This window comes from Nipponia nippon, unplaced genomic scaffold (assembly GCF_047370975.1).
Source record: "Nipponia nippon isolate SJK-2023a ecotype South Korea unplaced genomic scaffold, ASM4737097v1 scaffold_5, whole genome shotgun sequence".
NCBI classification, from domain to species: domain Eukaryota; kingdom Metazoa; phylum Chordata; class Aves; order Pelecaniformes; family Threskiornithidae; genus Nipponia; species Nipponia nippon.
The window spans coordinates 83,477,033-83,492,001 of NW_028262369.1; the positions used below are offsets into that span (position 1 = coordinate 83,477,033).

Below are 14,969 nucleotides of genomic sequence, written 5' to 3' on the forward strand. Positions count from 1 at the left end.
AATGTTGTGGGGTTTGTTTTTGGTTTGGTTTTTTTTTTTTCCCCTCTCTTTTTGTTTTGGCTGTTACATAGCCTTGAAACACTAGCAGCTGAAATTTAGATTGAAACTGCAAGCAGCAAAATCTTTGTGTCCATAACAGGTCCCTCCACCCCACAACACACAGAAATTATTTCTATCTGTTTTCAAAAGGGAGAGGGGAGTGTTCAGGGTGTCCGTTTGCCAGCAGTTTAATAGAGAATTTGCCTCTTTCCCCACCCTTTTCTGGGTAAGATGGGTGAAATTTCTTTTGCAAGAACAGCCTCTGGCTGGCCTCCTTGTAGGCTAGTTTGTTTGACTTTGCTCTTGGGTGACTGCCTGCCTGCAAGCAAGCAAAAGCATGGAAGCTGAAAGCAAGCAGCAAGCTGATGCAATGGACAGGGCCCTTCGGGATCAACTTTACGAGAGCTAAGCAAAATCAAACAAAATTGTCTGCCAAACACAAGCTAACGGACAGGATTCCCTTCTCCCTGCAGATGATTAGAAATAAACTAAAGACAGGGTGTCTAAAGCAGGATCAGTGTCCAGATGAGACAGTGGCAGATGCTGCCCTGAACACTGGAGGAGAGGGTGGGCATGAAGGGCAAACATGCAGCTGAAGGTAATGTGGGCAAACCCACACATCATCTACAGAGTTCAAAACACCATACAACAGGGAATAGCTTGCACAAAATCACACAATGGCTGGGGTTGGAAGGAACCTCTGGAGATTATCTAGTCCAACCCCCCTGCTAAAACAGGTTTGTGTCCAGGCGAGTTTTGAATATCTCCAGAGAAGGATACTCTACAACATCTCTGGGCAGCCTGTTCCAGTGCTCTGTCACCCTTAAAGTAAAGGAGTTTTTCCTCTTATTCAGATGGAACTTCCTGTGTTTCAGTTTGTGCCCATTGCCCCTTATCCTGTCGCTGGGCACCACTGAAAAGAGTCTGGCTCCAACCTCCTGACACCTGCCCTTAAGATATTTTTAAGTCTTGATAAGATCCCCTCTCAGTCTCCTCCAGGCTAAACAGACCCAGCTCTCTCAGCCTTTCCTCATAAGAGAGACGCTCCAGTTCCTTAATCATCTTTGTAGCCCTCCGCTGGACTCTCTCCAGTAGTTCCTTGTCTTTCTTGAAATGGGGAGCCCAGAGTACTCCAGATGTGGCCTCACCAGGGCAGAGTAGAGGGAGGATAACCTGCCTCGACCTGCTGGCCCCACTCTTCCTAATGCACCCCAGGATACCATTGGCCTTCTTGGCCGCAAGGGCACATTGCCGGCTCATGGTTAACTTGTTGTCCACTGGGACTCCCAGGTCCTTCTCCGCAGAGCTGCTTTCCAGCAGGTCAACCCCTAACCTGTATTGGTGCATGGGGTTATTCCTCCCTAGGTGCAGGACCCTACACTTGCCTTTGCTGAACTTCATTAGGTTCCTCTCTGCCCAGCTCTCTCGCCTGTCCAGGTCTTGCTGAATGGCAGCACAGCCTTCTGGCGTATCAGCCACTCCTCCCAATTTTCTATTGTCAGCAAACTTGCTGAGGGTACACTCTGTTCCTTTATCCAGGTCAGTGATGAATAAATTGAACAAGACTGCATCCAGTAGTGACCCTTGGGGAACACTGTTAGCTACAGGCCTCCAGCTAGACTCTGCCTCTGATCACAACCCTCTGAGCTCTGCCATTCAGCCAGTTCTCAATCCATCTCGCTGTCTGCTCATCTAACACACTTCCTGAGCTTACCTAGAAGGATGTTATGGGAGGCAGTGTCAAAAGCCTTTCTGAAGTCAAGGTAGACAACATCCACTGCTCTGCCCTCATCTGCCCAGGCAGTCATGCCATCATAGAAGGCTATCAGATTGGTCAACCATGATTTCCCCTTGGTGAATCCCTGTTGACTACTCCTGATAACCTTTTTTTCCTCCACATGCTTAGAGGTGACATCCAGAATGAGCTGTTCCATCACCTTTCCAGGGATGGAGGTGAGGCTGACTGGCCTGTTGTTTCCTGGGTCCTCTTTCTCGCCCTTTGTAAAGGACCGATAGAAAACGTGGTTTTGTCTCGACATTGCCACTGTAGCGCCATCCAGCATCGCGCTTCAAGAAAACCATCTTCTCCACCGTTTTGAGAAAAACAACCTCGTGCGCCTGCGCAGGGTCAAAAGGCGCGAAAAGAGCAGAGGCGGGGGCAGCACGTCCGTGGCAAACCGCACGCACACATTTGTGATCTGGGCATGTGTGAGAGGCCCTGTATAAGGAGCACACGTGCCCCTCGGCGGGGGGGTGGCAGCGCGCGAGACCACTCCTTCCGTTCCTGAACCATCAAGGCTCCCCCACTTTGGTCCCCGACGAAGTCTGAGCCCACCGAAGACCCAGCAGAAGATCATTGGACTCAAAGTGGTGGCGATAAACTCCTCCTTCTCTTTCTCTCTCTCCCCTATTCTTTTCCTCTTCTCCCTTGTCCTCCCTCCATTCTCTTCTCCCCTCAAATAAAAGTAAAAGGTTGTACGACCCCTGACCGATTCCAGCGTCTTAATCTTGTCCTTGGGATCATATCAAAACCTCCCCCGACACTGGATCGGGACACCCTTTTTGAAGATTGAAGTGATGCTGGCTTTCCTCCAGTCCTCAGGGACCTCTCCTGTTCTCCATGACCTTTCAAAGATGATGAAGAGTGGCTTAGCAGTAACATCTGCCAGCTCCCTCAGCACTTGTGCATGCATCCCATTGGGGCCCGTGGATTTGTGGGTGCCCATTTGCCTAAATGATCTCTAACCTGATCCTCCTTGACCAAGGGAAAGTCTTCCTTTCTCAAGACTTTCTCTCCTACCTCCAGGGTCTGGGATTCCTGAGGGCTGGCTTTAGTGGTAAAGACTGAAGCAAAGAAAGCATTCAGTAACTCCGCCTTTTCTGTATCCTCTTTCACCAGGGCACCCACCTCATTCAGCAGTGGGCCCCCATTTTCCCTAGTCCTCCTTTTGCTACTGATGTATTTGAAGAAGCCCTTCTTGTTGTCCTTGACATCCCTTGCCAGATTTAATTCCAAGTGGACCTTAGCCTTCCTCACCATATCCCTGCATACTCTGACAACATTCCTATATTCCTCCCAAGCAGCCTGTCTCTTTTTCCACATTCTGTAAACTTCCTTCTTCCATTTGAGTTTTGCCAGAAGCTCCTTGCTCATCCATGCAGGTCTTCTGCCCACTTCGCTTGATTTCTTACTCATAAGGATGCAGTGATCTTGAGCTTGGAGGAAATGATACTTGAATATTAACCAGCTCTCTTGGACCTCCATACCTTCTAGAGCCATAACCCATGGGATTCCTCCAAGTAGGTCCTTGAATTGGCCAAAGTTAGCTTTCTTGAGGTCCAGGGCTGTAATCCTACTTATTGCCCTGCTTCCTCCATGCAGGATCCTGAACTCCACCATCTCATGGTCGCTGCAGCCAAGGCTGCCCTCAACCTTCACATCCCCAACCAGTCCTTCTTTGTTTGTTAGTACAAGGTCCAGCAGCACACCTCTCCTCATTGGGTCCTCCACTACCTGTGTCAAAAAGTTATCATCGATGCTTTGCAGGAACCTCCTGGACTGTGTGCACCTAGCTGTGTTGTTAAGAGCCTTAACATCCCAACTTCCCATGCTGCAAACACACAAAAAATGGATATCTGTTAGAAGACCTGAGAATGATGATGTCAGATCCCAAACAGTGCCATCCCAAGTCTCCCCTTCCTCCCTTTTGGGATAACAGACAGGAGAAAGCCAAACTGATCAGGACAAACTGTATGGTGTTCAGAAGTAAGCTACCATAACAACTACATACAAGTTCAAGCCTTCCTTCAGGACCAGAGCTACTCTTCCTTTGCAATAGAAACCTTGCAAGAGACCACAAACCTGATCTGTGAATTTCTTGAACTGGGAATTCAGTCCCAAAGCTTTAGCTCATGCAGTGGAGACACTTCGTGGGTAAAGCCAGACATGTTCCTTTTCCTCTGTGGCACAGCAGGATCCTTTGAGCCTGAGTGACAGCCATCAGTATTGTGTGGAAAGCACATGCCATGGCAGATGGTGCCTCTGCCTGGTCTCACATTAGTTATTCACTTACAGTGCAACACCATTTGCAGTCTGAGCCCCGCAGATGTTTCTCCAGAGACATAGGTAGTCCTATTTGGTGCAGGAAATAGAGCCATTCCCTTGGGTTTCGAGCTGGTTGAGCTGCAAACTCCACACCACAAGGCAAAATAACAGGAGACCTCCTTAAGAACAGTGATGGACAGCAGTCCTCTCCCCTTTCACAGCTTCTGTCCCTGTAGACTGTTAACACAGCCCATTCTAAACTCCAACACTTTCACCTTCAGCTTATTTTAATTTATTTCTTCAGAGGAGAGCTGCTTTTCACTTTTCAGAGGAAATTCCTGGTTGCCTGAACACCCTCTGTATAAAACCCACTGAGAGCTGCATTCCACAGGTCTCACTAGAATTTGGACTTCTTAGTTTTGCCCTTAAAAGCCTGCTCTGAGCTCCAAAAAGGAAGGGGAAATGATTGGGGCATTTGTGTCTTGCAGAAGCTGAAGTGAGACATGCTTATTTTTAATACAGGATATAAGGGATTCTTTTGACAATATCCATTCATTCTACCAATGACTGGATTAAAAAAAAGAAATCTTTATTACCCCTCCAGTGGCTGCTGCACAAATTATTTTTGCAGATGTACGTGGGTCTGGTTCAAATTGCAGCAGCACTACAAATGTTGACAGAGTTGCTCTGATTTTGGGATATTCCTTTCCACCAAAAAGGGATGAATCCACCATTTTCTCCTGAGTTGTCCACAATCCCCTCTTCTTAAACTGTATACTTGTCACACCTGAGTGTACAGTTCCAGCTAGTCCTCTTCAAGAAAGAAGAAGCAGGTGCAGGAGATAGCCTGCTAAAAGTGGAATTAAGCTTTTATTTATTAGTAGACTGAAGTCATTCATCAGGAGGGCAAAAGAGGTATTTCAGCCAGCATTGTCTCAGAGAAAGATATAGGGATAAACTAGCTCACAAGAGAGTGTCAGGTGGAAAGCATGGAGAAATTTTAAAAATAACTGAGAGGAATAAGGTCCTTGTAAAGTCTTCTAACAGAAAAGATGCAAGAAATTGTTACTGTTGGAAGAAGCATTAGATCTTCCCAGACAGGACTGTACAATGCTCTCTGTTGAAAATTACATGTGATGACCTGATACCTTTCCTGGTCCTAAATTTGACATTCAGCTGTCCTTCGCTGATATTCATTAAAGGTCCAGATCAGGGAGTTACTCTCCTTCTGGACAAGGCTGTTGCAATCCTCCTCAAAGAGTGACTTTGATCCCTCAGTTCCACATCTCTGAAAAGCTATGAATATGTATTTCCAGCATGCTGTCAGTCTACCAGCCAGCAGACCACACCTAGGTCTACTGATAAGGGTCTTTATAGCCATCCAAGCAATTCAACAAGACTGCACCACTTTGGAGACTTTTCATCTAGATTTGGACTCCATGGAGGACATTTAGCCAGAGATTTTTTTCCTTTTTTTATACCATTCATGCAGCACCAATAGAAAGTTCCTTTTTAACCTTATAAACATGAAGTAAACAGTCAAAGTGTCTAGAGCACCAAATAAAATATGAAAACACAGTATTGACGAAAGCCATTGTAACTTAGGTTAAGATCCTTCTCTTTTTGTGATGGGAAAACTGAGGCCTAAAGTCAGTAAAAGTTCCATCAGGGACAGATCCTTTGTGTTAGTGGCGAGTTTGCGCTCCTGGCAGGTAAGATATCCCCTAGTATAAAACAGAATGGTACTTCTCTTACAGCTTGTTTGGCATTGAAGAGCACATCCCATAACTATTTTTCCAATTTTTAAGTATATTTCATGTCTCATCCTCCTTATCTGGGAGTCCATTTAAACCCTTACCATGGGCCAGCATTGTGTTGCTATCTCAGCACCTCAAAAAGTAGTTCTGCAAAGAAAAAAAAAAAACTGTCAGAAAAGTGAGAAAGACTTTTTTAAAGAAACCTCAATTTAGAAAAAAACGAGTTGAGAAGCACAAGTGTTAGCTCTAGAAACCTGACTTTAATAGTTGTTTTTATTGCTAATACAAGCACAGAATAGAACAGTATGTGCTTTGTGCCCCATCCGATATAAAATTAACATTCAAGCTATACTGGTTAAGTACGCAGAGACGGCTTCTCCAAATAATCTCGATATCAAAAGACTATTGCTATCATTTAGTACACTGAATAAAGTGAAGAATTTTCAAAAGTTTCTTGTAGGGGCCTGTAGACACAAGAGAAGCCTCACCCCAAAGCGTTAAAGGAAAACCATTTCAGCCAATCAAATCTATTTATATGTATATTTATAAACTGGCATGATTTTTGAGCTACTAAAATTAGATTTAGATCTTAACCTCCAACTTCCAAGTGAAATCAGTTCACTTGTCACTAGGATGGTACAACTTGATCTGAAATACACAGGGATAAACATTTTAGTCTTAGTCCTGGTATCCAAAGGAAGTGGCAATTCAGTGATCATACCAGTCAGCTGTCCCCTTTCCACCACCAATTTCAGCCAATTTCAACATCACTTGACAGAAATATCAGGACTGCTCCTTTTTACTCATATTTGTGAAAACCAGCATGTGATCACAGAAAGACACCTGGCTTGCTGTCATGGAAGAAAGTAAAAAAAACTCAATAACATCAAGGTACTCACACAGAAGAGTGGATTTTTGGTTTTTTTTGAGATCTACAATTCAGAGTGACTTGTTTTCTTAATGAACACTGAAAACCAGAAGTACAGCACAAGCTCTTTAAAAAGGAGCAGAGGTGGAGGAGCTACTGCATGAACGTAGCAACACAGGATCGTCTTGCTTCAAAAACATTTTACTGTTTTGAAACAGTACACAAAGTCATAAAAAATAGCAGTGGGCTTTGCCAAAAAAGCATCCAGAGGAGAAGAGGCAAGGAAAGAACAGAGAAGGAACAGTGGAAATAAATCTTTCCAAACAAAGTGACAAGTCCAAAAATAATGAGAACTGAAGTTCAAAGAAGAAATCTAAACTGAAGTAGAAAGAGAGAACAACCATACACAGGCAACGGGGGCATAGGGGGGGTGCGTGCATACTGGTGAGGGGGTACATAGCAAACATCTTGTGCTGCCTCCTCAGCTAGCATTAAGGGTTCAAATCAGGACATCAGAACTTGACAGATGTTATTTAGAAATTCATGTTTATACATCCTGCTACAATGTCTGGCCCTCAAAGTTTTCAGATCCCATCAAACACTTTAACCATCAGGACTGTTTCCTCCTGACACACTGAAATAATTTTTCACTTTTTTTTTTAAGCCTGCACAATGACAGTATCCCATACTTACATTGTGACACCTTCCAAGTTGGTGACAACTGGGTGGTCTGGCTGATATGTTGTATTTTCCCCCTTCCTTAGCCACACTTCCCAATGGCTTCCCTCTCACCTTTTATTCTCTCCACAATCAGGATAGAAAGAAACACAAAGCAGCACAAACTGAAGGCACAGCACACAGAGGATGTGGTTAAAGGCAGAGCTTTTAACTATAGCTTCTGAAGCAGACCACAGGGTCACAGGCAGTGGATTAACTCCTTAGGAAGGCACAATATTCCTTTGTTTTTCAACAGAATAAATACAACACAGGTGACCATAATACAAGCATGTTCACTACAGGATTTAATACACTTACAGCAAGCTCATTTAGCAGCATGATCTGTGTTCAGAATTTACAGTTCTCTACAGAGACAGAAAAATAAGGGTGCTGAGTCATGGCGCATTGCTTTGAGCGCCTCTCAGTTCAAACACCAGATATTTCCTTTGAGGAGTTCAAGGACAGGCAAGTAGCTTTCACACATACCAGTCTGGGCTACATTAGTTGTCAAGGACAGCCCATCCTTCCCCACCCACTGCAACAAAAAGCTCCTTTGCTGGCTCCTCATGGGTTTTTAATATTTGCTGCTCCTTCACGTTATGTGCTCTGCACTCCCCTTCAACTCAAAGGATGGAGACACTAAACAGACATAAGATGAACAGGTAGAAAAACAAAGCTTTTTTTATGATAAAACATCTGAGAAAAGAAATAAAAACTAGTCTGAGAAAGTAGTGTCACTAGTAAGTGAGCAGCCTCTTATTGATAACCAGATTCTTGCATGACCCACTTTGGAGTCATATAGCAGAGGTTAAGTTAGCAATACAATAATAACAGACAAAATTTGCCTACCTATGCTTTCAGGCATCTAGGACAGATCTAATTTTCTTCTGTTTTCTTATAGAAAGCCTTCCTTTTGCTACAGGAGACCATTAACAGCGGTTCTATAGAAAGGAAAAACATTCTTCTTTTCCCCCAGCTTCTTCCTAAGAGAAGCCCTTCCCCTAAAGTACTACCAACCTTCCTCTTGAGAAAAACATCTTATAAGATACAAGATAGCCTAAGATGAGGGTTTATATAAGAGCAATGAACCACAGATGCTGGAGATAACTTTAACAAGCCACAGATGTTGCCAGGTCCAGCTTTGATTTAAAAGGGGTGAGGTAGTAGGCAGGGAGCTTTTAGGGATTGAAAAGAAGGTAGAGGCTTGTGCTACTAGACAAAGAGCTGTACTGAAAGGTTTGGGTTTTTTTTTCTTTTATTTCTCAGAATCTGTGCTTTTGCTATCAAGCCTGATTTCCTGTTGAATAAGTCTGATCTTGTTCATATAGGGTCTTGTCTGTAAAGCTGCTCAGGCACAGAACAGCTAGTCTAATCCTCTAGAGCATAAATTTAAAGAAGAGCTGAGGGTAAACTGGGTATCTAAATCTAATCTTAGGTTCTCCACTGTGGCTTGAAAAGGTTAAATCTACAAAAGCCTCAGGCTTGATCCTGGCACAGCTGATGGAACAGCTATCTTAGTTGTAGGGGTGAGATAGCTCAAATGCTTGGAAATCCAGGCATGAAATGCAATTTATTAAGGCCAGAACTTTTTATTTTCTGTTAAGTTATCCCATACCAAAGGGCAGTTTTAAAGCAATCCTCTACATAACATAGCCCTATGAAAGAGGAGACTAAGCAATCTGAGTTTCTAAATCAGTTGTAGAGGGACAACAGAAGTATCTTTATTTCTGCTTTGTAGTGGCAGAAGAAAGAGCCATATGTTAGTTGACTTTTTTGTATTGGCTGCTCACAGTCCTTGTTATAAAGCCTGGCAGTTTTATTATTGCATCTCCTCAAAATAACAATGCTCTACATAAGTGGCAAGAAAAGAAAAGACTTCTGACTTGAGCATTATTTGTATTAAAGTAGTGCCCAGAGGCACTGACAAAATCCAGGACTCTTATGCTGGATGAGGTAGAAATGCAGGATAAGAGACAGCTCTGTTGTAATGTTAATATTTGCTTATGCTATAATGAGGCAAGAGTCACCAGGGGTATTTTGTGTGAGGGGCTGAAGTGTAGGTAGACTAAATGATGTGCCTGAGGTTACATGAGAATTTTGAGGCAGAATCAGAAGATTAACCTGTCCCTCTTAAGTCCAACTTTGTGTGCTTCACCAAAAGGCTATTCTTTTTTTCCCCTTTAAAGGGCTCTAATTGAGCCCAACCACTGCCTCAGCTCTCTAAAACTGGTAGCTGCAAGTAATTCAATAACACAAATGTTCTGACAAAGTCATTTTTAGCTTGTTAATTATTCCCAAATGCATTCTTTCCCCTTCAAGTGGAGCTAGATGACATCAAAGCTGTTTGAGGGATGTAGGAACACTTGAAGTATTAGCAAGAACAATGGAACAGACTATCCATTTTATTCCAATTCATTTAAAGGGGAAAAGGCTGGATGTTGGCCAAGTTTCACCTTGAGAATTGATAATAGTAAGTGACTGGAAGTCCAGCTCTTACACTTGTTGTGCTTGTACAAGACAGTGTTGCAGGGATCCCAAATTGCCCATCTCTGCTATGTTATGCTAATAGCCTAGAAAGGGGCATGTGGGGCTAAATAACATTGCTGGGAGATTGCAGGGATGTCTTAAACTCAATGGGCTCCAAAATGAAGGATCTACCACACTTCTACAGTCTGATGTAAAATTGGGAATAATGCCATCCTAGAGACAAATACAGAAAGAAGAATCCCCTTTGGAAATGAGGGCTGTGCTGCCTGCATCTATTATTATAGACACAGAAGGTAATAGGGGAATGGTGGTATAGAAAAGCAGTTTCTACAGCATCCAGCTGGGATGAATATTCAATTCCAGTGGAGGCCGACTCTGGAGTGGTGGATTTGCCTCTTTGGGTTTGACCTCCTGAAGCCTACTCAGAAAACTCATGGACTGCATAAAGTCCTGCAGGACTGACTCTGCTAGCAGAATTGCCGAGTTAGGAATGAAAAGGCTCCTGTCTTAATTTCAGCCACATTAGCTTTCTAATGCTGGCTTGAGCCATGTTGTAATTACAGGGCAAAAAGCTCTAATGAGGGTTTTAGACACACACTCGCTTAGCAGACAGCAGTATGGTCAAGTATGTCACTGCCTTCCCCTTCACCTTTCTGCCAGTGCTAATTTGGTGGAAGAGGGCATAAAAGCACTCCCTGGAGAAGCAGGAATTTCTCTCCTCTTCTGTGTGGCTTTGATGTAGACATATGAGTAACACCTGGCTGAGTCATGTAAGGCCTGAATGCAAGTTTAATGAAGTCATCTTATCACTGGAGCCGGGGGAAAAAAGATAGCTCTAGGGAGAAGTGGTAAAAGGAAAATTGAAGGAAGTGAGCTATGATAGATCATGCTTTTATTTGTGATAAAGCATTTTGCAGTCTCACATGGAGAAGGAGGCGATCACTATTAGGAAAGCAATCATGGTTTTTCTACACCCCAGAAGATGTGAAACAAATTTTTTTTTGTTTGATTTGGTGGGTGATCCACTGTATGCTCCAATAAGCCAGAGCGCCGCAGCACTAGATCTTATGCTAAATCTTGTCAACAAGCTTCTTAATGCCTGCTTACAAATACCAAACATGCTCTAGCCCAATGGTCAAAGACTGTGCATATAAAGTCCTGCTGTACAGCTCGTTTACCTGGCCAAGGAGTAACACAACAGTGTGGAGATTCCTGTTTAAAGAGACATGAAGTTAATTTACCATGAAAGGCATGCAAATCCTTTCCAAACACAGTGACTGTCTGTGTTACTTGGGCTCCCAAGGGTAGAAAAGTCTCATATCAGAACCTTTCATCTGGTCTGAGACTTGGGGGTATGAGTATCTCTGGGCTGTTCCTGAGCTCTGCCTAAATAAGGGTATGTCAGGCATTGCCAGCAAGTGCTGGCTGTATGCTGAGAAGCATAGAGCAGAGTATTATTGTTAGGTGACTGAACTTTGTAGAGTTAGGCTTCTAAATTTTAGGGGCTAGAACTTAGCTGGAGAGTGGAGCCATTTCTATTATCATTCTAACCAAACAACTCAGTTTTTATGCAATGTTTTTTAATAGGGGAAATCTATAAATAGTTTTTTTCTTAATGTTATTGACAAGAAACACGCATGGAGAATATTACAAGTACATGCATCAACAACATTGAAATGAAAATAGGACTGTGTTTGAAGTACAGTCTAAATGACTAAAGGCATTTTGATTCTTTTCAGATCAAAATGGCAAGAAAATGTCAACAGCAAAACAGTTGAATTTCATAGTCTAGTGGCATCATTTTACACTAATTTCTGAATTTTTGGTTACTGGCTCAGCTGTCACAGTAACGTGATCAAAATCACAGCTCTGCTTCTTTTTCAGTTTCAGGAGATGCTGTTCAGATTGCAAGCACTTCAGCTGCTGCTTCAGTAAAGATAGACTTTTAAAATGAGTTTAATTTTCTGAATGAATGTTCTTAAATTTGCTGCCAATAAATAATGCAGTCTCAAAATGATCAGGATATTTATTAAATGTCCTATGTAATCATACCAAATGGGATCTTCTAAACATAACTACCCAGTAACGGGGAGTGAGTACCTATGGATATGGAGAATGCTGCAGAATTCTTGCTGCACCCATTGTTAGACAGAACTTCACTTGAATTGTTCAGCAAAGATAAAAAAATCAGTGTGTTTTGCAATTGGTATTTCATTCCATCCTTCCTGTAGGTTGTCATTGCAATGGAGGTCAAATCTAGGTCAGTTGTAGGACCTAAAACCTTAGTGTAATCACTTCAGGTGGAAAAAAGGGTATAAGGCTTGTCTCTATTCTAGAAACCTGCCAAACATGAAAGAGGAGTTTTTTGAGCTTTCTATAACCTAAAATGAGTTTCATGGTTTGAGACCTGCTACTTCCAAAACAAACTGGTAGGAGAATGGTAACCAACCAAGTCAGACCTCCACAAAAATGTCCCCACTGAAGTGGAGAAAATAACACAGCTGTACAGAAAACAGAACTTTGAAGTTGAGAGTTTTAGTAGGGTACAAATTGGAGAACATGAATTGGAAGCAGTGCTAAATTCAGGAAACAAAAATGAAAAGAATGGCCCAAATTGCTCTCATCAACCCTGGTGTAAACCTGAATTTATTCCATGAAAGCCCTGGTGTTAAAGAGCCTTTATGGCTTTCACTTGGATCTCAGGATGGTGCATCTCAGGGCTACCTCCTTGCATACCAGAGCAGCTCCCTAACGCTAGCACAAATTAGGAGGGCTCAGACTAGGAATACATTGGGAAACTAAGTGGAATTCGTGGCCTTGGTTGGCTTTTCATATTGAAGATGTAAGCTTTGTTTACTGAGCACTAAAGCTGCATGTCCATCCCAGCAAAAAGGAGACGGGAAAAGAGGACCATGCTGCTAAAGGACCACTAACTGAATTCGGACAATGCACAAAGGGGCTCTTAGGTATGAACATGGGACGTTTGGAGGTGGATCTGAGCAATCAGAGGACAGAGGCAAAGCCACTGCAGTGCCCTGCATTGGTGACATGACTCCTGGCAGTGGGGATAAAAGCATCAGGAAATTGCTGGGAAAGTGATTTTCAGTGTCTGGTTCTGGATCCAGATGTGATTTGTTTCACTTGAACTTGTTTTTGAACCTGTTTTGTATCTCCTATACATCTGCCTGGAGCTGATAGAAAGCAACAGCACTGCAATAAACCTGAAAGAGGATTAATCTCCTCTTGTTCCTAGTAGGGTTTTCTCATCCAAAAATTTCTTTGTCTTTAGAGTCAGAAAAGAATAATATTATCTTGCACCTTCTTCCTTCCCGTGGTGATAGGATTTTGTTCCAGTAGGCACTCTCCTGCAGAGGGCCACCAGAATATTGTTTCTTCAAGAACAAGTTATTTAAAAAGATCAAAACATCCAGGAGGAATTATCTTGGCTGCCCTTTAAAAATCTTCCTTTCTCATCTTCTTCCTTTCTTATTTTTTCTCATTCCTCTCCTGCAAAATGAAGCTTTTTTGGCAGAAACAGTGGCAGATCCAAAATGTATGAGCTGAGGACAGGATATTGGATCCTCGGCGGGAGAGAGATGGAACCCAGTGCCCGCGTCCATGTCTCTCTACCATGTTCAGCAGGGAAGTGACCACAGTGGAGCCTGAAATTAAACACACTGTTGTTGCTGTGAGTTTTTATTGTTGTTACAATTGTTGTTGCAGGGCAGCAGAGCTGTATGAGGAGGTGGAACAGAACAGGCTGCAGATGGAAGGAAATAAAAAAAAAATATTTTGTGGATTAATTTAAGGGCTAGGAATGGTCCACTAGGCAGGGTATCAAACCACAGTGAGCTGGAGAGCTTAAGGCAATTTGCTGAAGTATAGTTTATAGTTCCTGTGGCTTTTCCAAGTTGAGATTTTGCCCAAAAGATAAGAGCTTTCTTAATGTATCTGCAGGTAAATTGAGGACATCTCAGAATCATGAAAAGGGAGAAGCAGGAAGCAATGTAAAATGGTGATATGCTGGATTTCAGGCATGGCCCCGGAGCTTGTTGTGAATTCAGCATCCAGTCAAGGTTCCCCCAGACTAGCTGGTCTTCTGTGCCTAAGAAGATTTTAGTCCGAGACTCTACTAGAAAACAAGTTCTCTCCAGCACAGCTGGTCTCTGGCATCTTGTTCAGGATGAGATAGAGACTTTAGATATACTCATGGTGGCTCACTGTAGGAATAGGTGGATATAATGACTTCCAGATCCGGATATGGAAATGTTGGAAATAGATTGTCCCCACCAAGGAATCTGCCCTGAGGGGTGCTGGAACAGCAAGTTGTTTAGTTTTGTTGCTGTAACACACCAGAAGGTCACTGCCTGTTGGTCGTGAGTGGATAGCATGGGATCATAGCTGCCCTCTCAATCCTTTATTACTAAATAGATTGGAAAGGGAGTCAGGCTGTCTCTGAAAGATAGCAAACTTTTTGTCTCCTACCTTTTGTCCTGGGACAAATTCCATTTTGTCAGATTTTTATTGTGATGGACACAGTGTATCAGTTCGCAACAGGTAAAGACCGAGCAGCTAGGATTTCTTTATAGCCCTATCATTGCCTGGCGAGGCAACCATGGGTCAATTGTTTGATCTCCCTCGACCTCAGTTTCACTGTCTGTACAATGGCAATAATGATATCAGCTGCTTTTATAAAGAGCTGGGAGATAAGGACTGATAAGGACTATCTGATAATAATCCTTCAAATATTGTTATGAACTGCTCCCCTGCTTTATTTGCTTTTAAACTATCTTAAGCCTTGTCACTTTTTTCTCTCTCGGTTTGGTGGGGCTGTGTATGAAGGAAATGTGTTGGGATTAATCCAAACCACATGTGTCTTCATCCTGTCTTATCAAAGTGAAATCATTTTGTAAGAAGTTTTAGGTTCAGCAAGGCATATTTGCTTTTGAGCTCCTGGAATTAAGGCAAATGGGGGGGAACATGGAGGAGTGGGAGGAAATATCTCCTTTCTCTGTGCTGTGACTCGGCAGTGCGGTGGGTTGAGGAGTCCACCCTC

The 14,969-nt window shown here is 43.0% G+C and overlaps 1 long non-coding RNA gene across 1 annotated transcript; it reads right to left on the reverse strand.

Moving 5' to 3' along the window:
• Window positions 1-3,665: 3,665 nt before the first annotated feature.
• Window positions 3,666-8,515, reverse strand: LOC148052365 (uncharacterized). Its single transcript, XR_015698960.1, has 3 exons — window positions 8,444-8,515; window positions 8,276-8,367; window positions 3,666-5,988 (listed from the first exon to the last, which is right to left on the reverse strand). It is a non-coding gene; the product is annotated as an uncharacterized LOC148052365 (long non-coding RNA).
• Window positions 8,516-14,969: the final 6,454 nt, after the last annotated feature.